The sequence below is a fragment of the Parasteatoda tepidariorum genome, chromosome 7, assembly GCF_982258835.1.
Source record: "Parasteatoda tepidariorum strain Cologne lab strain chromosome 7, Ptep-v5.0, whole genome shotgun sequence".
Taxonomy (NCBI): domain Eukaryota; kingdom Metazoa; phylum Arthropoda; class Arachnida; order Araneae; family Theridiidae; genus Parasteatoda; species Parasteatoda tepidariorum.
The window spans coordinates 12136618-12162115 of NC_141761.1; the positions used below are offsets into that span (position 1 = coordinate 12136618).

Genomic DNA, 25498 nt, shown 5'->3' on the forward strand with positions numbered 1-25498 from the left:
GGCTTTTTAACACATTGCAGAGATTTTAACTGTAGTACTATGTAAGCTATACATTAATGTTATATTTTTTCCCCACCACAACCAGTGGGGATGCAGACCCATCATAATCAATTCTCTGCTGGAAGTTTGAAAGTTGGTTAGCCAGAAACTTTTTCAAACTAAAAACTTTTTTTCCATTTATATATTTCTCTAGCAATGGGACATCCTAATATTTTAAGATATCAATTCTGTTGTAAAATAGGCGCTGTTCGCACAATCCGCTTTTATTGTATGTTTTGTAAACTAATTATATTGTAAAGCACTTTGTTTTTGTTGCTAAACCCTTTTATTTACTTTTAGTTGATGGAAACTATTGATGACCGGTGGATCTGATAAATCAATGAAATTATGGGGACATTAGATTCCTTGGCAATCGTCGATCTTGAAGACTTATCTGGGGCATGGATATAATGTCGTAGATGCTTAATCTTCAGCAAATAGCTCACATATAGCATCCGGTGGAATGGACAAAAAGCATTTTTTATTGGGACGTTAGAACAGCTCAAATAATAAGAAAGTTTCGATGTCATGCAGGTGTGTTCTTTTTTGGGTGGGGGAGAGAGAAATTTTCTTAATGTTGATTTCATATGTAATTATTGGAGATCTTAATTGTTTTAATGAATGGCTTTTTTATCGCATTACATTAGGTAATATTTCCTTATCGCTACCTGTTCGGGACACCTACTGTCGCTAAAAAGTTTTTGAGGGTAATTTTGGATGATCCGCTATTTACCCAAATATTTATACTACATCTCTGCTTTTAAGCATCATAAGAAACTGTTACAAGTTAAGTTTCATTTATTCGTTTGACAGATGTATAAGAAAAATTACATTGCCTCTGTAAAAATTTTTAAAACTTAATCTGATAATACAAATAAAGGTTATGTTAATTTTGTATTGTATACAAATAAGGCTAAAATATTGTTAAAAGACCAAAAATTATGTCACTTATACACAAATTTAAAAAAGTTAATAAAAAGTCACGGTGGCTCAGAGAGTGGAGTGCTTATCTCACAATTAGGTAACCCAGTTGTAAACTTCAGCAGTGGCTGGATATTACAAATTCTGCGCACAGCTCATTCAAACCTGTAGATGTAAATTACCTGGGTTTTTCTAACTCAAGGTAAATACCCAAAATTTATAAATAAATGGGTATTTATCAATTTTATTGCAAATTCAATGATTATCTGTTTCTTTAAAGTTTTACAAAATTATGTATATTTAAAGCATATTTAAGATTTACTTACATTTTCAAAAGTTAATTCATTATTTATGAAGAAAAATTCATTAAATTTAACATGTTAATTAGTAAAATTGTGCTGTTTTTAGTTTTCTTTATTTGAAAGCAGTTATGGTTTAATACTCATAAAATTCACATTTCTAATCTTAATTCTCAGAATTTGTGATTTTAAAAGTAAAATCTAAAGGAAAGTTTTGCCACAAATATGTTTTTGAAGTGCGAAAATTTATTCAAGTGTTAAGTAATGTACTTTAATAAATTTATCATACAATACTTATCCTGAATATGAATAATGCATAATTTATTGATTGATCCGTAATTAGTTATGAAGTGATGCTATCATTCTAAATAATAATTATGTTTTATGTAGCTGAAAAATTTGTTGAGTTTTACATCATAATTGCTAATGAATTAACAAATAAGATAGAAAATCTTCTAAAAGTTTGCAAAAAAACAAACCCTGCTTTATTAAAATTGTATTTATTTAATATTTTTTAATTAAATACACATCATTTATTGTTTTCAATTAAAAAAAAATTCTTTTTCATAAATTAAATGCTATAGGCATCAGTCTGATTTGGACATAAAAAGTGAAAATATACCTAGCATAAGTTTACAAATAAATAATAATTAATTATTATAAATTTTATTGGCATTAAATATCTTTTACTCCTGATTGGTATAAGTGTAGAGTAATACTTGATGGATTTAGAATTTATAAAGTTTATCTTTCTTAATTTTATTATGTGAATAAACATTAGATGACTAAAATTTTATATATTAAACTGTATTAAGAGCAGTTGATGTACATGTTCACTTTTTATTCTTAAATTAGTTTTTGTATTGACAAAATTTATCACTAAAAACTTATAAAATGTTTCATATTACTAATCACACGATGTATTTTTAATACAAATCACAAGATATTTTAATTTAAAGACATATTTAATCAAAATTTAATATTGTTAATTTAATTAAAGACATAGAACAACATTCAGGAGCTTTATTAATAATGAATATTTCTTATAGAATACAGTAAATAAGACTACATTTTGTTCCTTTGTATAAATTGTTTTGTATTTTAAGCTTGAAAAATAACTCATTAATATAAAAAAATTGCATACTTCAATATTTATTTTGATAATGATTAAATTTTGAAATGTCACAAATATGTCTAATTTTTAAAAACAAAATTATTTTTAATCAAACAATGCAGATTCTGAAAATCCTAAACAACAGATACAGAAAAAACTAAACAAAAGATCAAAGGATTTTGAACTAATTACATTTATTTATATATTTTTAAACCAGACAAATTTAGTTTAAATTAAATTGTTTTATGGATAAATTTCTCTTCAAATTTAGGTATGAAATTTGTAGTTTTAGTTTTATAACCAATATTAAATTTACAAGCTCAGTATAAATTAAAACCTTTTTAAGAACCTAGTTTCCAAAAACTTTAATCGTACTCTCTTTGTTCATTCAGGATTTCTTCTATTTAATCCAGTTTATCCCATTGCATTGAAAAAAATTATGTGTTTCTTTAAAAAATTGCAAATGTGAACTTAAATAGTTTAATATGATATCCATTTTATTACATCACTCATTGCGAACCTTTTTACATTAATTTTTTATTGTAACAACTTATCATGTTCCTCTATATTTACAGTTTTTTTGAAATATTTCTTTAGAAACAGATATGTATAGTTAAAAGTTTGTTTTTGAAAATAAAGATAAAATTAATATATTATTTTCAGGATTATAAGCAAAACAAATTCTGGTTATATGCTTTAAAAAGACCAAAAAGTGGTAAATGTCCAGATATGTTTTGGGATTATTTACCTGAAGCAATGGTAAATACCTGGATAATTACCTTTTTTTAAAATTAAAAAAAAACTAACCACTGGATATTTACTCAACCCACATCTATACTTAAACCACTATTCTTATGCAAAATATCAGTGTTAAATTCCCTTGCCGTGGGAGGTTATCTTGGATTTCTCTCCTTGTAACGCTAATGCAGGCTAGTTCCATCATCATCATAGTTGTTCAGACAGCTCAATGTAGGCCAATGCCTTTCTCTGAAGATTTCTCCATAACGATTTCTGATTTATCTTTGATCTTCGATTCTTTTAATTAATTCCAAGAAAATCAGACTCCTCCAAATCAACCCCGCTTTCTTGATCCATTGAATCTAAAAAGTAATATCTTTCTAATTGTATTGTCATCACTCCTTCGAATCACGTGGGCCATCCAATCCATTCTATTTATTTCACATATTTAATAATATCAGACTGTTTATAAATCTCGTGCAGTTTAAAGTTAAATCTCCTTCTCTAGCTATTGTTTTTATTTACACCAAGTGCGGGTTAGTTCCACCAAGATTTAAAGTTAAAACATCTATGACTGTTTCTAATATAAAAAGGTAAAAAAGTGGTGTACAGTTTAAATTTAAAAATAATAAATGTTTTCATATTACTTTTCTAGAAATAACCAGCAACAATAACTGCCAACTGCAACCAGGTTAGCTATTTTTTCTTTTCTTTCGGGAGCACTGCTCTAATACAGCTACTTTAATTTTACAGACTTTAATCCTTTTACTCTTAATCCTTTTCTGTCCAAAATATAATCAGCTTATAAAATTTAAGAAGTTTAACTTTAATATAATATGCCTTTTTTCTTTATCCATCTACTGATACTTACACATAATACTGAAATCTTTGTTTTAATTATTCTTGTTTTCCAACAAAGAAATTTATTTTTTCGTGTTTTATTTTATCATATTAATTTTTATTTATATTGAATCTGCAGTAAAATCATGGCTGTTGAGAGTGGAGATGAATGTTATTGCATTATGGGTGTTCTCACACGTGAGATTTTAGAGTTTGGTCTTATGGATGCAGATATGTTTGTTAAAGTAAGTTTTTTTTCCATCACATATGTTAAAAAATATTTTTAGTGGTAAAATTTTTCAATTTTCTATATGTTGGTGAAAATAATGTTTAAATTATATACATTTAGTTTTATATTTGTTTAAACACAAATTTAAAACTTATAAAAGCATGTGGTTTATCTATATCAATAATGAAAAAAGACTTTCTTCCAAGAGTAATTTTAAAAAAATTTTATGAATCTTGGTCTAAATTAATTTATTCTTCTTCGATATATAGCAGACAAATCAAATCTTAATCTTGTTAAGTACTAATTAAATTCCTAATTTTGGCATATAAGTAATAATGGAAGTAAATTGTTGAGATAGAAAGAATTTTTTATCTTGTTAAGTACTTATAGATATAGTTATAATTTATTTGAAAAGAAATACTTTAATAAAAAAAAATTTGACTTGATGAACTTGGTTCATCCACTTCAATTAGTCTAAGTATTAATGAAAATTTTTTATTGATATACAAAAGACTGCTCAGTTTGACATTTGTTTTTTCAAAAAGTAGTTAGCTTTATATATATATGCCCAAAGAAAGAATAGGTTTATTTTCAAAAGAAAATAAAGAACTTGGAGTCAGTCAGTTATGTGTCTGTAATTATGTAATTATCAGTAATTTATTCAAGATACTTTTTGTTTTAACAATCCTATGAAATTTGTATAATTAATTGTTAAAAATATATGAAATATTTATAATAAATTATCAAAATTAAATAAAATAATTTTTTTCTTATATTATTTTTATTATTTTATTATTTTTCTCTCCTTTTTTGCAATAATTTTTTTCTTTTTACTGACAACAGATGTTAGGTTTAGATGCAATGCTCTGTTTAAAAGAAATTTTAATAACTCCTACTATTATGTATCAAAATCACATTCAAAGAAATAACTAAATTAATACATCACTTTTTATTACATAAATTTTAAAAAAATACAATTCACTTTAACTAAATTGCTTCATTGCAACATAATAAACATAACTGAAAATAAAATACATTTAATCATCAAATAGTTTTGTATTTTCCTATGTAAATATGAAGGGTTTTCTGCATTAAAATACAGGATCAGCAACTAGAAAAACATAATGTACAGTTAAAAAATTAAAGTAATTGCTAAACAATGTTATAATAAATAATTTAAGAAAAAACTTTCCAGAAAAATATAATGAAGTGATCATAGGTTACTAATGCATCATAAATAAAAAACTTAGTAGAATAAAGAAGTTACCTTGGGCCCTAGGTTGTCAACCCAATTTATGCAATTAAAAACATCACTTGGAGCACAGAAAAGTCTCCTTCTCCTGAAAATGGTTGCTTTTTTTAGCTTTTTCAGGTGAAAAAGTTGACTCAGATCAAAAATAGTTGCAAATAGTTGTATTTTAGTTGCCTGTGGCAACCCTATATGTATATTGAATAAAAAAAAATTCTGTGACCTCTTTAAATAAGTCATTTTATGAGAAAATAAGTTTAGTAAAGAGCTTCCTATTGTACCATATTTTGTAAAGTTAATTGTATATAAATTATCAAAAATGTCACTTAGAAACTAAATAGGACAAGTTTCTTCCCCAGTAGAAAAAACAATTAAATATTCTGCCTTTGTAGAATTAGATCTCTCCCAACTATGCGAAAGAAATATAAGATACTCTTTAAAAAAGCATTGTCATCCAATATTAAAGCAGTTCATTTTATTATAAACATGTAATTGCAATTCAGTTTATTGTAATGCAAGTTAATAGTTATTTTACAAGTTATTTCTTACATTGTTTCAAAATAAATGAAACATAAACTAAGGAAATAAAAACCAGATTTTTAAGAAACTGCTAAAATATCTATGAAATTTTCTTTGGGAGAAAAATAGGGATGACATAAATCTTATCAAAAAATAAAATCTTACAATAGGTGATAGATTTTAGTAATACAAATAATAAAATTAATAATATAAAAATAGTATTTTTTTTAAAAAAAAGTAAGATCAAAAGTGTTTTGTATCAGGGTTTTTAACCCCCCCCCCCCCAAAAAAAAAAACTGGTTTTGTTTTTAAAAATTTTCAGGGTCTGTTTTCCACTTTGCCTAAATAAAACTTTTTAGGGGGGGGGGGTATTGACTAAAGTCTTTCCTTTCTTTAAATCAATTATTTACTTATTTAATTTTAATTATATGACCTTTTTTACATAATCTTAGTGTATGTATATAGCAGTAATACTGATTAATAGTGAAAACAAACTGAATATAGATTGTTGAAGTTGAATTTAATGTTAATCTCAGGTCTGTTGATTGTGGTATTTTAAGTAAAATTATATATATGTAGTTCTTATAGGATGAAGGGAATGCTATTAGTGTGAATCAATTAATATAAAAATCATTAAATACTTCAGCAGTATTAAGCTGTCCGGCAAATTTCATTAACTGGTAATAGCTTTATATTCACAAAAAAATGAATCTAAATCTTAAAAAAAAATGTCATGAACAATAAGAACAAAGCTAACAAATATTAATGTAAAAAAACAAAGCTAACATAATATTTTATCCCTGCTCTTAGAAGAGAATGTATTAAAAAATTTTCATTAATACCATTGGGATAAAACAAAATTATAAAGTTAATTTTTTTAAAATTTCAATTAATTATTGAATTATAATTTTTCAAAAAACATATTCTTTCAAACTAAAATTGTTCTCTTGAAAATAAAAATTTAAAAGAAAGTTATATAATAAAATTTTCTATTATTCGTATAAATACTTCCAGTTTGATTGTAACATAATAAATAAAAAAATTTTCTTCTTACGTACTTTATAATTGTGAGATTTATTGCTTATGGGAATTTTTACAGTTTCAAATAAACATTAATCAACAATTTTTAAATTTTTACATAGAAATGATTTGCCACAAAATCATCTGTGTTAAATGGTGACATTTTTTTCAGAAGAAACTGGACAAAACAAAATAAAATAAAAATTACTAATACAATTGCTCAAGAATAGGTATTATAACTAAAACAAATTAAATTTATAGTAACGGGAAGTTCATCATTAGGTTTGAGTATTCATAATTAACATTATTTAATCATAAAAATAAACTATTTGCAATTGAGAATTCAATATGGGTTTTTAATTGTATCTATGTTCAGTATGTGATTTATTGATTTAGTAGTAATTATAAAATTCAATTATTTTATTTTGATAGGTCTTTAAATATAAAATTAGAGTTTAATATATTCTTTAAAATTAAATAGTAATGATAAACTAGCTACCCTTAATTTCATTAGAAAGTCATAAGAACTTTCAGAATTTTTTCTGCTGTTTGTTTTTTACCTATGTATAAAATGATAGGTTATTTAAACCTCAAAAATTAATATTATTATTTAAACTAGATTGCAGTTATAAACTGTTTAGAAAAAAAACTCTTTAAATATGTAATATTTCTGATTGGGAAAGAGTTTCTTCCAATTGGGATGAAAGAAATCTATTTCTTTAAAAGTGGTTTTTCTCATCACTGTGGACGAAATTTGCCGTACCTGATGTGAAATAAAGTGAACAAATTTAAGATTAAGTCAATGTCTCTAAAAAATGTTTGAAATAAAATAGACATTCCGTGTTCTTGTAGTTTTTAAAATTATTTATGTAATGTAATTATTGAAAGAATTTAAGCTTCCCAAAGTTTATTTTTATCTACTTGTTAAACTCACTACTTTTGCTACAGTAGAAAGTATCAATGGGGATTAGGTGTTTTCCATCACCAGCGTAAATAAGTCGGTATTGTACTTATCCAGTATGCTTATATTCCTTATTGTAATTTTCAAATTACATTTTTAATATTATTTTTTAATCTAATCTAAAGTATATTTTTTTCTTATTTATATAATGCAGCAATATGTCAATAAGAATATTGTTAAATTTAAAGCTCTATTATGTTAAATTAAGTAGTAATAAAATAGTTATTTTATTCTTTATTCTTCAAACTGTTTGTACTAAAACATACTTTACAATCTTTTGTAAATTGATTGTAAAGATACGTACTTATTTTAGTTTATATTTTTGGAGTCTGTTTTTCTTCATTTGTCTTTATCATTTTGTGATTTTTTAATATTAAATCAAAAAATATATTTAAATTATTTTAATAATTTCAATTTAAAATAAATTATTTTAAATTGAAGAATGACATAAATAAAAATGGGGAAATTATAAACCTATATGGTTTTTTGATCGCAATTGTGCAGTTATTTTTATGGATTTCAGCGCGACTTCTCAAATTCCTATTTTCAGGGTACCTGGAGAGTCATCATGGAAAACCATAAATTTCTGTATTTTGTCATGATTTTAACTATTTTTGTTTGTAAAAAAAAACATGGATTGCTGAAAAATCTAATTTTTAAAATGGAATTTCACCCCCAAATATCATTGTGTTCTGAACATCTGAATTTGTTATAAAATCCCCACTCACAGTCATATTTTATTAAAATATAAAATGTTTTTATCATGTTCTTTAAAAATTATGGTGTTCTTTCAAAAAATGAAAGAAAAAGCATCACTTCTAGAGGGCATTATCTTTTAAACTTCTGTGATTTCAGAATTTTTGTTATTGTTTTTATTTTTTTTTATTTTATCAATATCAAATTCTAGCTGAAGCAAGACAGTCATTGACGAATTTTTTTTATAGGAAATGAGTACAGAAAAAAACTAGGAGTTTCTTTCCTTTCTGATGAACAAGAAAAGTATCTTTAAAATATAATTCTGCAGAAAAAAAGAAAAAAATTATTATTTGCTTCTGTATTTTTTTTAGCTATTTTATTGCTTCAACTCTTTCTTTACTCTATTTTTTAAATTTAAAATCTATTAATATGAAGATGCAGAGTATAGCAATTTTGGTTATACCTATCATTTCAATTAATGGTATAATGCTTTTTTAAATTTATTGTTGTATTTTTGTTGGAGAAAATAGTAACCTCGGTAAGTCTTGAAAAATTCGTGGAATTAGTCATGAAAAGTTATGAATTTGAAAATCTAAAATGTAGCAGATACCCTGTATTTTTTTAACACTATGTAACAAAATTCAGAATTACAAGTTCGAGGAATATGCGTTAGTGTAAAGAGAAGGATAAATGGGATTTTTCTCCTAGTGATTGTTAAAAACACGTATAAGAATGACAAAAAAAGAAAAATATTAAATAAATAAATTATGTTTTAATGCAATTGAAAAACATTTTTTTACATAATTTTTTACTAAAAATGAGATTGATCATAATTGAAAAGCTAAAAGTATAATCACTCAAAATTTATTGATCGCCATGGTCGACCAGAAACCATAATTCCTAAAACCTACTATAATAACATATGTATACCTCTATGCCTGGTTTAATAAAAATCTTAGGTCGTATGAAATTTTTTTTTCTTGAAATTGCTGCATAATGCTTCATTGAAAAAGCTTCATGAGAACATTATTTAAAAAATAATTGAAATAATGACTAGTCAATCGATATTTACTCAATCATTGGGCTGTTTCAGTACTGATAAAGTGATGGCTTACTTTATTTCACTCTGTACAAAAAAATGGGTATTCAGCTAGTTAATGATAAATAGTTTCAGAACTTCTTTTTTTTTTATCTATGAATATTTTTACAGTTTTTTTCAAAGTGTTAATACACATGAGTTAGAATGAACTAATTACTATATTCATTTTATTCCAGAATGGCATAGAAAATCTATTACTTTAAATGTTGTATAATTTTCTAGTTAGATATAAAGCAAATAGTCATTAAGTGTGTATTTTTTGTTTTTTTCTCCCTTGTATTAACATTTTTATTGATTTTGTGACTGTGAAAATTGTTTTATTATTTTTAATAATACCTAATAAATATACATACAATGTATGTAAAAAAGAAATTTTAAGGACTACATATGTTTTACTCAGGCCATTAAATATAATGATCTTTTGTGTTAAGGTGATTATTTCCATTAAATAATTTTAACATGATCTAAAAGTGTGTTGTCATATATTTTAGGTTCAGTCAACTGTGTTAACTTCACAAAAGATAGTCTTGTGTTTTTGCTAGCAGTTTAGACAATACTTCGCAACTTACAGATAAAGACGGTGTAAAGTGCGTTCTGAGTAATTATCATTATTTATTTTAACTTTGTTAACTTTTAACTCTAAAATTACTTCAGACAGTGAGTAGATTTATTTACGTTTCACTTCTTATCAAGTTTTGACAATTTTACCATTGATAGAACCGAACCATCAAAAAACTGTTTTAAACTTAATTAACTGTATATTATACAAAAAACTGTTTTAAACTATATAACTGTATACTGTATCCTTATTAATATAAGTTTGTTATTTTCACCTAAATTTAGCTCATTGAAGTAATTTTATGTATTTAAGTATTCAGTTACCACTTTTCTTGTGCAGATTAAACTTACGTTGAAAAGTAAATTTCTCAGAAAAAAAAAATCCTTTTGATACATAAATGTACTTTATATATGAACACTATATGCTAACAAGAGATCTGCTTGCTGAAAGCTCTGTAATTGTTAAGTTACTTTTAATAAGACATTTTAATTATTGAAAAGTACCTTAAACATTCTAACAATTATTTATGTCATCATTCCTTTACATAGAATAAAATAGGTTGATTTGAAACTCTTAAGTTTGAAAGTTAAATTACTAATTACAAAATATAGAAAATTTATGATTTTATCAGCTTTTTTTTCTGATTTTGTCAATTCTGTTTTGAAACTGATCCAATGTTATAATTTGGATTTATTCCACTTTTATTAATATTGTGCAGTTGATAAAACAAAATGCTGCAAATTATAAAAATGAAATAGAACATTTTGTTTTCAATAATAAAGATTAAAATAATAATAACTCAGCGTAAAGGTTTCAAAAATTCTTTAGAAGAGTAGAATTTTCTTATAAAATAGTAAAAAGAAAGTGAAGATAAGCTGAAGTTTTGTTTATGCTACACTTTCTACATTGACATAATTATTCATAATATATTTAGTTATATTATTATATGTATTAGCATATGTTTATTCATTGGTGTATAACTATAGTTTAATAAATATTATAAATATATTACTAAAACTTACATTGTAACTATCATCATTAGTTTTTAGCAATTTTAAACAGTTTTTAACAGTTTATGATACTGAATATGTTAAAGACCAAACCTTCCTAGCTCTTTTAAGTGAAAAATCAAGAATACTTATCTGTTTTTAGCAATCATTTTAACCTTTATTAACTATAGTCAATTAAGGGAATGTATTAACATTTTTTTTAAATTATTATTACTATGTAATAAGGAAAAGAAATGAAAATATATTATCAAAACAAATGAAATATTTGTGGAATATACAGCTTTCATAATACCTGAAACAATTTTAAAGCTGTTACACTTACATCATTATACTACTGTTAAGCCTTAACTTGCCAGATCCCTTGGCCAATATACTGGCTTTTGCAGGAGTGCTTTTATCATAATAAGAATGTTTATTGAAGGAGAAATAACAATTATAATAGCAGAATTTTCATCATGAATACAAATAAGTAAACTTGCAGTAAAGAATTAACAAGATTTTATATATGCTGTAGTCTGTATACATCTTGTCAATTATTCTTTCTTTCTATTTTTGTGCTTAGCAAAAAATTTCAATAAACTTCTTAATTAATTGTCACCTTATATTTCAGTAAAAAAAATTAGTAATGTTTTTTTTTATTATTATTTATTTATTTTTTTTTTTTTGTTGCACTAACTCCATAGTAAAACTGTACACTAATTTTCAACTTATATTTTTGTAAAAATTGAGAAACTGCACATACCTATTTTTTTTTCTCCCTTCCACATTTAAATTGATTTCTGACACAATAGCAAAACACTTCAGTGCACTAATTGTCAACTTGTATTTCTGCAAAGAGTAACAAACCATATTTTCTAATTGTTTCTTTTAAGGACATTCTCTCAAAAGGGACAATTTGTTGTTAAAAAATGTCACTTCATGTGCTGTTCTACAAAGTTCTTCATTTTAGTTACAAATTCACCATATTCCTTAAAATTTAAAATCCAACTAAAGCAAAATTAAAATAATTTTATCCTAAATCCTTATATTTAAGTAGAGTAGCTAGAGTAACATTTTCTGTGCCTCATTGATTGAGAGCTAAAGTTTACTAAAGAGAAACTAAACAAATATTTACCTCATAGTCATTAACATAAATTTAGTCATTAACTTCATCAAGTGGAATATCAAAAAAGTGTGATAGCTATACTTGGCACTTCATTAAAAGATCTGAGCTAGTTGATAAATAATTTGTGCAACTTTGGCATAGTTGTGTCTCTTGGTTGGGGAGAGGGCGGCTAAAAAAATTAAACATAATGTATTAAATACTGCAGCCATTTCAACAATGAAACTCCTTCAACGGATACTATCTTTCAAATCTTAATTTCAGTCTTTCAGTCTAATATTGTCTTTCGAATCTTAATCTTAAAGGACTACTTTTGTTATTTTAAAATACAATTGAGTATAATTTCATTAAAAATGCATTCATTTTTAGAACAAAAATGTATAATTACCTCTGGAGAGAGTTTTAGGTCATTTAAAAAAGTGAAACACGGTTTTGTATCTTATTCTTGAAATTTTCATGTATCATTTTGATAGTAACAGAAGATTTATGCTTAGTCCATGCAATATGAAGGCACACATAAGTTTTATGGTCCCAGGAAACAATCTTGCAATGTTATATTGATTTTTGTCTGCAAGTTTTTTAATTAAGATACTGCTGGCAAGATTGCTTTCTATTATTTTGTCTCAATTTGCAGACTGCCCCCTCACTATAAAAGATTGTGTTAGTGTCAAAAGATGCCACTAAGCTTTTTCAGGTTTTTATCAGTAACTTAATTGGCATTTTGATTTTTATTCTTCATTATAGTCTTAGAGAAAGTCTTGCTGCATTGATAAACATCATTAATATAATATATTTGTGTTAATTTAACTCAATTTTAAAAAAAAAATGATTTTAAACTGTTCATAACAAGTCTTACTCACTGAGAAAATAATATTTAATATATGTATTTATAAATAATCTTCCAATTTCGTTGAATAGTAATTCTAAAAATATTATTTATTGTATCTTGTTTTAACAACAGTTTCAACTATAATATGAATTAGTATCTAAAATTTTTATGAAAATACCTTCATCAGGGTTGCCGCAGCATCTGGAAAAACCGGACAAATACAGGGAATTAAAAAAGTCATAAAAACTGGAAAACTGCAGAGAATTTCCAAAATTTTTTAACATCAACAATAATAAAGTGTGTAATCACTATAAAAGATAAATCAGCCATGTCAGCTGTCCAACTACGGAAGCTCCTCAATCTATGTCTGTTTTAATTCCTCAATATATTTCTATTTTTTCTCTTCTCAGTCAAACGTTATATTTACTTTAATTTTTATGGTGATTTTACATTATTGCACTTCATGCTTTTTTTAGTTCTAGTTCAATGGAAAACCTAAAATTAGGGTTCCACTCTGTGTGTGTGTGTAAATATGTATATAAAAGTCATAATCCATATCTAACCTGTGCACATGTTTATTATGTGTTGAATATATCAACCAATATTTTAATTTACAGTCATTAATCTATATCTCTTTCTATTATGCTGTGTTTTTCAGTAAAAACATTTTTGAATATGTTGTCTTGATGTATTAGGGCACTAATACATCAAGTTAAGTCCAAATTTTTCAAAGAAATTTTTTATTTATTTTTGACTGTGAATATTAGGTTAGTTCTGGAACTGGGCACAAATGTTAAACTACCCCTTTTCAATGTATGATTAAAAAAACATATTGTTTTATTTAGTTTAGTTTAGTTAAAGTTTGTAAATCAGGACTTACCTAGTTCTTGCACCTCAGTTGATTACATTGTTTTTTAGTCATTCAAGATTTATTATGGATGCATTTATGTGAAATTAATAAAATAATATTAAGGATAATAAATTTCTACCTAGACTATTTTTTAATATTTAATAATTTTTTATAAATGGCGCTCTTTGGCTTTTAAATTAGAAATCAAATTTTAAAAAATCTTTCTTGTAAAGAGTGAAATAATTACTTTTAATTTTTGTGGAAAAAAAAAAATTTTTTTTTACATTATTTTCAAATGTTGTAATTCTATATCTGAGACTGATATTCATAAGGGTCCCATTGTGTTTATGTATTCATTTAATGTGACATTTGCATTTTGTAAATTTTCCTTAAGTATAATAACCATATATTATATCTAACTTGTGTAAATTTTATAGGTGATTCAAGCAGGGATACTATAGGCTCATTGAATGGTAAATATCTACATTTTTAGTTTGTTTGTAGGTGTTATTTTAAGGTACTGTTGTCTTAATGAAAACTATTTTAAGTTTAAAGTTTTTATTGATAGAAATTTCAAAAAAGTTTTAACTGTTAAAAAAATTTTGAAATAACATGAATAAAGTTGACTTTTTTTTTCTTTGAAAATATGTTTAATTTTGTTAGTCTGGTTATTGTGAATTCCTGTGTTTGTTTATTTAATAGTTGAAATCCAAATATTAATTTTTAATTTAAATGCAGCTTGCTTCTATTGCATGGAATTATAATAGTTTGTAAGTTTTATTATTATTATTATTGTTTTATTTTTATTTATTTATTTATTTCTGTTTTATCTGTTATACTTATTTTTGAAGTTTCTGAACTCTTTATGCAAAAGTTTTCTATAAAATATTTTATTTTTTAAATATGTTGGCAGTGAAAAATAAAAACAGTCACTTTGAATTTTTGTTCATACCTGGTTTTATTTATTGCTTTTGTGTACTTCAGTAATACTGAGCATTTTTGAACCGGAGGGCTATATTTTTGCCCCTTGTTATACTCCATGTCTAAAGTTAAAGTACATAAAAAAAATTCTTCAAGGCTGTAATTTTTTGATGAAATAAAACATTTACAATATAGCATTAAAATTGCATATAGAAAAAGGTTTTGAGTTCTCTTGCAGTTTTATATATGTCAATTTAAACTGTTTAGAGCATAATATAAATTTTAACTATAAACAAAATTTTCTATTTCGATCATTTATTGACTGTTATTTTTTAATGGAATTAAAATACAGGTTTTATATGTTTTTACTTGTATACCCAAGATCTTAATTTTAAAATTAGACCTTTCTGAACCAGAGTGGAGGGATAATAAAAACTTTTAAAACCCTAAACTTAAAATATGGTATTCAAATTATGTATAGTTAAATAGTTTTTTATTGTATTTCATATGATTTTAAAATTTTGTTATTTTTTAAAACATTGTTATACGCCTGAAATTTTGCACTTTTTATTATTTTTAAAATTTTATTAAGTTTTAAAAAATATCATGCATTATATAATTTTTTAAACATGATTTTTAAAATTATTTTATAGTTATTTAATATTAATATATAAAATAAGATGAAAAAGTGTGACTTATAATTTACTGGGTTATGGTCTTTCAAAATATTTTCAACTAGCCAACAACTTTTGCTTTGAATTTAAGCAACACAATCCCCATTAGATAGATATTATAACTTAGTAGAAATTTTTCATTCTGATGCCTTTCATTTTTTAGTTACAAATGAAATTTTGTGCTTTAATATCAGCATGATATTATTTGTTTCCAAAGTTAAACGCATCTGGGGGCAAAAAAAGAGACAGGAATAATTGTCCTTATCCCGGCACTACTGAGGGCGCAAATGGAATGCTACTTAAAGTTTTATATTTATACTTAAAAAAACACACACACAGAATTTCGTAAAAAATTGCTTAAAATTTTTTTAAAAATGCAACAAAAAAAATTTTCATTATAGGTTAGTTTTATAGTGACTGATTTAGGTTTTTGCTGGATTTTCTTATTTTTTAAACTTTCTTTTCATTGATAAATACTTTTTTTTAATTATCTGAGATGTTTCCTTCTCTCCTCACTTAATTCTTCTTCTATGAGCAATAATGAGATTATTTTTTAAATTTATTTAAAAAAAGATGTTCAAATTAATTAGAAATATTGAAAGTTTACTTGAATTAACTTATAAAAATGTAGAGAGAAAGTGGCAAATTGAGAAAAAGCTATGTGACTAACGTTACAGGTTACTGACAGATAATGTACAGACATTATAATTTTGATTATTATTACTACAAAAGTTTTTAATTTCATATCTTAAATAAATAAAAGCTAAGAAATTTGTTAATGGAGGGTTGCTGTTAAATGTTTTTCTTTTAATTATGTTGTCCTTTGTATCATAGAATTGCCCATAAGTTAGTAATTACTAACAATGAAAGAATAAAATTAGATGGGTACTCTAATAAAACAATTATAAATTTATATGCTGTACATTACTGGATATTAATATTTCACAAATGAAAATACATAAAGTACCTTTTTGATTAATGTTATAACAGGAAGCTTAAAAAATATAAAAATTAGACCTTTCGTGCTTTGAAGAAGCCCAAAATGATTTTTTTTTTTCAAAACCTATCTTTAGTTTTGTCTGTAACTGAAATAAACTTTCATGGTATTTTAAAAATCAATAAAAAGGAATACAGTTAATTTCTTCAAATGAATAGAATTCAATGCCATATATGATTTTATATTTAAATGCATATTATACATCTTAAATTTTTTTTTATGTAACATTAAATCTGAGTTGATCTCACAGTGTGTTAGATTAACTTTATAATAGATAAAGCACAAAAATATTTCCCCCATATTTTTATAAGTATTGATTTGAGTGTCATTTTACTCATTAGTTTGTATTATAAGTAAAATGTGTTATGGATTGTGCAAATGTGATATAATCAAAACATTTTCTTTTCTTTATCAGAATGTCCACCATTAAAAAACAGAGTGTATGCTTGTCATTGATCACAAATACCTAATTAAAAGTTATGGTCTGGGAAAAGTCTAAAATACAGCTTAATTTGAGAATTTTTTAAGGCTTTATTAAAGCATTTTAAATTATTTTAAAAATTTTTTAATGTAAACAGATTGAGATTGAAATATGCTACTTTTTTACTATTTTCTCTCTGTATTTGAAACGTAACTGATATGAAATGTAATACTTTTTGATTGTCACACAAATGTAATATTTTTTTGATTGTTTTATTTTATTTTTCTTAAAGTTTTCAGAAATGCAAGAAGAAATGACCCCTGCCATTAGTGGTTACTGATTGAAGCAAATACAAAAAAAAAAATTCCCTGCTTGAGTTACCAACATAGTAGCTGGGATTGAAAGAAGGCATCGAGAGAAGATTGTAAGTTGTAACAACACTTTGTATCGAAAATAATTGAAAAATGATTTAACACCTTATTTTAAAATCTTGCTACAGACTTCTCTTCTTTCAACAATTTCTGTGTTTAAATATTTTATTATTTGCTACCCCATTTTTAATTCGGTGCTTTCCAAAAACACTTTTTCATCAAACTTCTTAAAAAATTTAATACAAATAACTAACTTATCCAAACATAAGATTTCTTTCTTCTATATGAGTCATTCGATTGCAAAACCTGTTTAAATTATATTGAATTTTTCTGCTAAATTTTATGGGTAGAAAAAATTACATTTTTTAAGTAATTTATCCAGCTGACTACTTGAAATTTGTATGAAAGTTTATAATAAAAGTTAAAATTTCATTTTGACGGTAAAAAAGGAGGAAGAAAAAAACCTCTTCTGATTTCAATTCAAGTAGAAATAAATGAAAACGTTGAAGAGGAATAACTAGTTTTGCTTTTGAATTATGCATTCAACATTTATTATTCACCCATATCAGTTTAAATATTAAAGCTATTTTAAGAAATGCATTAAGATTTTACAAATATTTTATTAATTTAATAATTAAATTAATTTTTATTTGATTTGAATTTAATGTTGTCAATCTTTTTCTCTGTAACTGGTGAAAAATGGCTTTGAGACTATTTCTGGATGTTAGCATTCTTCTAAATTTCAAGTTATAAGGCAATAAAAGGGCATATACATATGTCCAGTATAGAATTATTTTTTCTTTTTCATATACTAGACTTAAATTTTTGGAGAAATAAGTTTTTTACAAATTGTGGTAATATATATATCATACATATATAAGTTCAAAATGTGGAGAAAACATGGAAAAAATTACAGAATAATGAAAAAAGAAAATTATTAAGAGAAATCTATAGAAATCTGGAAGAAATATATATATAATCTTTTCATCACTGCACACAATTATATCTGGTTGATTTGTATTGTATTTTGATCTTATTTTATGAGTTCTATATGCTTGCAGCTTATGCACAGTATTGAAACCTATTGATTTTCTTAATTTCCTTTGTTTTTCTCTCTTTTTTTTGTTGTTGTCCATTTTGTATTTACTTATTATGCTTTATATATATATATATAGAGAGAGAGAGACAAAAAAAACTACCAAGAATAATTAAATATATTTTAAAAATTCTTTTTAAAAAAATTAAATAGCAAGAAAACGAATTAATGAACTACCCTCCAGCACATATGAATATGTCCATAAATTAGAGTGCTTTTTATATTGTATTAATATAGCCAAAACAAGATATGTTTTAATATATTTTGCTATATTAATACAATATTAAAAAGCACTCTAATTTACGGATATAATCATGTGAGCTGACCGGGAGTTTATAAGACTTAAATATATTTTGTTTTCTAGATTTTTAATTTTTTTAAAATTATTAAAACAAATTTAAAAGAATTTTTTAAATAAATATAATTATTTTTGGCAGTTTTTCTACTTCTTTAATTTGTTTTCTTTCCTTGTTCTCTTTGTATTTTTATCACATTATGTGACTTCTATGTACTTACAGCTTTTAGATTTTCTTATTTAAGCATCAATAAAACTAGGTTTGTTTCGGTCACATAATTGTTAATATCACCATTCTGAACATTATTAAGATTACATTTGACTTCACATGTTTTTATCATATAAAATATACTATTCTCTTCTATTTAATTAAAATTAGTTTTGTATTTTAAAGTACTTAATTATCTTAGCTAACTGTATTGAAGCATGAAAATATTATAAACTAGTATTGAATAATACAGATCAAACTTTCTGATGAGGATTGCTTGTAATACTTTAAGGAAGAATTGTATTTAATTCTTGTATATAGTTAACTATTGAACATTTTATAATCCTTTTTGTTTCGAATATTGTGTACTTTCATTTGCAACAATTTTTTTTTGTATTTAATGACTCTGTTTTCTAACTCTCCTTTCTTTTTATTTTTAAGTTTAAAAATTGCCTGTCTTCTGTAGCAATGCTTAATTTTTTTTTTATATCTTGCTTAATCGAGTTAAAATCCTTTATTTCTGTTTTCTGTGTAATTTATTTACTGAACTGTTTTTTTTTATTATTATTTTCAATTAGAAAATTCTTAATATTTTAATAATTAACTTTAGTATTGTAAATATTTAAGAAACCTTTCTTAAGCTGTTGTAACCATTTTGGTATGTTATGTTTAAATGCTCTTACCCTTTTATGCTATAAAGTTATGTATATTTACACCAGATATCTACAGCATTTTTGATTTTAAAACTTGTACTTTGTCTTTTACCAACTTAAAAATGAGCCTTTAATTTAAGTAAAAAAATAAAAACTTTTAGAGCCACTCCTATACTATAATTTGTTTTAACCTCCAACATTCTGAGCATTAATTTAAAAAAAATTTTGTTACAACTATTTTCAATCCTTCTTCTAAGTTTACTGAATAATTTTTTCCATTCTTGCATTTATATTTGTTAAACATTTAATGATTCACTATGTTCTATATTTTTCCTGTTATTGTTGCTAATAAATTATAATTTTTAATAAAATTTTTAATTTTAATATGCATGATTTTTCTTCATCTTTTTCATTTATTTTATTTAATTTTTTCCATATTTTTCATGATCAATTGTGTTTGGAGGTTTTCTTAATACAAAATCACTGAAACAGTTTCTCCAAATAACCTTGGATTTTCTTTATTTAAAGTAAATTACATTCAAGTCCAACAAAACAATGTTCAAGTTACAATTAAATTTATTTAGGGATATTTGCAGAACTAAAAATATATTTTAAAAATATCATATACATTAGCTTAATTCAAACTAGTTTTAGAAAAATTTTCAAAAATAGTTATTTTTTTAAGGCAATGGGAAATGATATCCTCTTTGCATTTTTTTATTTGCCTATTTTTTCAAAAATTTTTGTTTAGTGTGAAATTTTTAGTATAGTTTTTTGTTTAGATTAAAAATTCAAAGACTCTTTTTAAAAGAACTACATTATTTTAAAGTATAATTTATCATATGCAATATTTCTAAAAAATATAAGTCTGATATTTGAAACAAACTTTAAGATTTATGAAGTTGCAAAATGTTATACTTAGAAATGGTAATTTTAAATTTAATCATTTGATATCAATATTAAACAATATAAAGCAAGGACTTTAATAAATGAAGGGAATAATTAGTTTAAATGAATAAAATAGTACCTTTTTTAAAAATGCAACCAGATTTAGTGTGTGAATTTCTTTACTTTCAATTTTCTAGTATTCTTGTAACTTCGCAAATTGATTAGAAGCAGTAATAAATACATGATGTGTTCCCGCTTTTTTTCAAAGCTTACAAGTTACTTGCATCATCGTTTTCCTTAGTTATATCCAGGCAAAATTTCAAAGTAGGCTTATTTCGAATTATTGTATTAATAGTACAGTTTTCTAATGAAAGTCGCAGATATTATCTTAAATCACAGACTAGACAAGATTAAAGTTCAGTTATGCAAAAAATACACTTAAAACAGAGTTATAAGAGTTGAAAACTAGTTTTAATTCTCCATTTCCTATACTACTCCTATACTACAGAACTTTTTTGGATTGCCAGATGCATTTCTCGAGGAAATAATCATACTATTGAAGCCTATCGATTCGCCACCGTCTCTAAACATTAATATTGTTCTTCAATGAGTCCGGTAAGTCTGGATATATTTGATTTCGGCACCACTTAAATTCAAGGAAAAAAATTTTCTTTTTATTAAATGGAGACTTAAATTCCGTCGAGAATAACATATCATGGAATGGTTAACTAATTATTGTAATTATTAAGATAAGTAAGAATAAGCAGTAGACCATGTATGTCTTGGCCATACTAAATTAACACACCTTTTACTTAACGTACCTATTCGCACCAGCTGTAGAGAACCTTAAAGCACATCTTGAACCAGTGTTCCAATTCTGAAATGAAGAGAAAACGATATTTTAACAGTGAATGTCCTGAATTATCGATTTTAATTGGAGACAATCCACATGAAAACCTTGTTGAATATCTTAAAGACACTGTATTCTTCCAAAACTTTTAAACAGATTTTTACTTTTGACCAGATGTTAAACGAGGTATAACCTTTGGCTTTTGCACACAAAAAATAACTATCTAGCTAATAATACATGTATCTCTATTCAATAATTTTTTTCTCTTAAAATATTATATTTGAATTATTAAATTTTAAAAAAAGGAAAAGAAAATGGCCATTTTTTGATGGAAAATTGCAATGACTAGATGTCAGAGAATTTTATTTCAAAAATTAATTGTTCAAAAACATTAATCTTCACTCAGTGATTAATTAAGGAAGAAAAATTTTAATTTTTTATTTAAAACAGTAGCCTGCCACTTCTGCAACAGCACATATTTTTTTCTTAGTTGCTAGTGATATTCAAGTTATATCGGGTCTGAAATTTTTTCACCTTTTAAATAATAGGTAAGTGTAAGAGTCATTAGTTTTCTAAAATGATTAACTCTTTGCTTAAATTACTTATTTTTGCCCTATACTATTTGTAATTACAAAATAATAATGATTATAGATGAAAAAAGTAAACTGTTCTCATCGGAAGAAAATTATATTTGTGAGTGCGTATAATTGGTCTCGTAAATTTTGAAAAAATTTTTCAATCGTATATATTTTTGTATCATTAATACTTTTCAATATTCATTAGGTTTTGCAGGAACTACATTTAAATATGAATGAATCCATTAAACTGTTAAAAAAGTGCAATTGGTCCTATTCGCGTCTCAGTTTTGCTTTGCCTTTATTGAATGCAGAATCCGACAAACCAATGGAGGATGAATCCGCAGAAAATAATATATCAAATAATCCACATAATATTTCTGTGCTTTTGTTTGATTCTGGGAAATCTAAAGACATGAAATTGAATAAAACCTATACAAGAAAATCTAAAAGCCTTACACACCTTTATCAGCTACAGAACCTGACATGTCTTCAAGCAACGAAAAATAATGTGCAAATAAATTCTGTGCCTTTATTAAATTTGAATTCTGAACAATCTTCAAATAAAGAACAAAATGAAAACTCTGAATCTTTTATACCTGCAAATTGCCGTTTATGATGCTTTTAGCCTGAACATAATAAAATTTAAAGACAAATGTGTATTGAGGTAAATGTGTTCTGAGATAAATGTGCTTTGAGATAAAGTATTTGTCTCTTAGATTTTTTTTTTTTTTTTAGTTCTGAACTGTAAGAGAGCTGAAGTGCTAAACATTTTATACCAAAATGCTTAGTCTGACAGCGTGACAGTTCACATTTTTAGTTCAATGAAAAAAGTACGTTAAGTAATATTTTCAAAACAATGAAATTTCTAGATTTAAGCTCATACAGTTATAAAATCGTGTACAGTCCGCAAAAAAAAAAAAAAAAAAAAAAAAAAAAAACGAATCACCCTGAATAACTTTCATTCTAATGATCGGATTTTCACGAACTAACTGTCAATCTTAATGGTTCAGGGGGGGTGACTTCAAATATGCTAATTAATTAGTGCTAACTATTAGTTAAGTTACGAAATCAGACAGAAAAACGTACTTTCTCTGAATAAACATTTATTGTTTTTTAAATATTTGGAATCCTAACACTTAAAATAGAAATTTCGAAAAAATTAGTCGGAAATTGGATCGCAATAAAGATTTATATATATGGCGAAAGTTTAAAAATATGGCAAATTACCTAGCCATAGAAGGGGAAATAATTGATTACAACCATAAAGAAACTGAATGAATGACAAGACGGGAAAACATTAGTGCTTTTCGCTGCTAAGCCACCAAAAAAAAATTTCTTGTTGCTTTCTGGTTAAAAGAAACAGATTGTTATTGTTTTTTTTAATCTCCCTTGAAAAGGAAATTTAAATCATTTAATAAATTATTTTTGATTCTTCAAGATTTTAGAATTTTGACGTTGAACTTTCTATCTGATATTATTTATTATTTTAAAGCTGTTTTAGCGTCATTTGTATGACAATTTTGATTTAAAACTAAATTTTTATAAGTTCTTATTAAATTTATGAAGAGTTGTAGGGTTAATTGCTTTTGCAACTCACTTCGAGTTTCTTAGGAAAGGAAAAAGAATGATAAAGCAAAGGTGGACCTGAAAAAAGATAGCTATTCTGATGCATAATCACAAGATTTTATAAAATTCACGGTATTTATTTTCGATAAAATTGTAAAACTTAGTAAATGTTATACGGCATTTTAAAAGTATTTTGATATATATATATATATATATATATATATATATATATATATATATATATATATATATATATATATATATATATATATATATATATATATATATATATATATATATATATATATATATATATATATATATATATATATATATATATTAAATAAATACAAAATAAAACGAAGAAAATTAAGAAAAACAGTTTTATTTATTGCGCCTAAGCTGCAAGTAAGTAGAACTCATAAAATAAGTTCAAAATGCAGAGAAAACATGGGAAAAATTACAGAACAATAAAAAAAGGAAGAAGAAAAGAAAAATAATGATAAAAATAAAATAACATGAAACCGGAAAAAAAATTCTAAAAATATCCGGGAAATAAAAGATATAATATTTTCATCAGCTCACACGATTATATCCGTAAAAAAGAGTGCTTTCTAATATTGTATCAATATAGCCAAAGCAAAATATATCAATACAATAGTGTGAGAAGCACTCAAAAAATTTTTACGAAAAAGTTACAACAAATAAAATGGAACACAATAAGTAAAAATATCACGTTAAAACAGAAAATTAAATATAAAGAAAAAACAGAATAAAACATAATCTATAAAGAAAGTAGCGAATTCAAATGAACTTACATGAACGTGAAATTTTTCAAGAATGATTTAAAATATTTTCGAAGCAAGATTGCCAGATTACAAAATATGAAACCAAAAGCGAAAATTGAGGTAAATGAAGAGATTTTGTATTAAAGTGAGTTCGTACTTTGCAGTACTGAAGTGCGTTTGATGTGTTAGTAACCAAAGATGAGCCCGAAAATGGATGTGCGCAAGGTAATATTACACTGGATAATTTACAGAAGTTGATAATTAATAATTTTAGAAAATTAATATTTATGTAAGAAAAAAAATAGAAAAGCGAAAGAAACACGAATTGCTTGTTTCGCACATAATTTTAGCCACGGATTTGCCCGAAATTGATTTGCGCGTGAAAAAATTATATAAATTAACAAAGAAATTTTTATATAAATAAATGTTATTATAATGCTTTTTAAATTTATTATTCTGTTTTTGTCGGTGAAAATAGTAACTTCGTTAAGTCATGAAAAGTTCTTGGAATTAGACATGAAAAGTCACATGAATTTGAAAATCTGAAATGTAGCAGATACCCTACCCTGTATTAAGGAAAATAAAATATTTCATTCGAAATCTCTCTTCTTATTCAACATTATTTCATTTTATACTTTGCAGAATATTAAAACGGTGCTGAGATCAAGGAGGTATGTAAATGGGAAAATATATTAAAATGCATATTTAAGTTCAGAACCTTATTTCGTGACACTTGTTAACCAAGGTGCTGTAATGCATTTCAACCAAAAGAACTAATTCGTTCTGTTTAAAACTATCCCTATCACACGACTTTTATTTCCGAATGTCACATACCTCCTTTAACTACATATCTGTACTCCTTCAACTACGATCAAAATAAAACTTTATTTTAAGGAGCAGGTCAAGAATTTGCACTTCATAAGATTTGCAAATGATATTAAGTAAACTTAGTTTGCAGTAAAAAGAGTTGATGTTATTTACACACTCCCTTCGTTAGTTCTTTAAAAAATATAATTTAAAAAAATTAAAAGAAAATTCGGTTTATAATACCCTTAATTAAACAAGAGTAACAATTGTTACAGTTTTTACAATACTTTTTTAACTCTGACAATCTTTTC

At 24.8% G+C, this 25498-nt stretch overlaps 1 long non-coding RNA gene across 4 annotated transcripts; it reads left to right on the top strand.

The window, feature by feature from the left end:
• Positions 1–22720, top strand: LOC147806841 (uncharacterized). Of its 4 annotated transcripts, none has more exons than XR_015435305.1 (6): positions 1–136; positions 340–573; positions 4091–4196; positions 10216–10322; positions 14512–14547; positions 17380–20094. It is a non-coding gene; the product is annotated as an uncharacterized LOC147806841 (long non-coding RNA). The 4 variants fall into 4 exon arrangements; XR_015435303.1 differs by having other exon boundaries at positions 98–268; positions 10216–10311; XR_015435304.1 differs by lacking the exon at positions 1–136 and adding an exon at positions 22232–22720 and having other exon boundaries at positions 432–573; positions 17380–17511.
• Positions 22721–25498: the final 2778 nt, after the last annotated feature.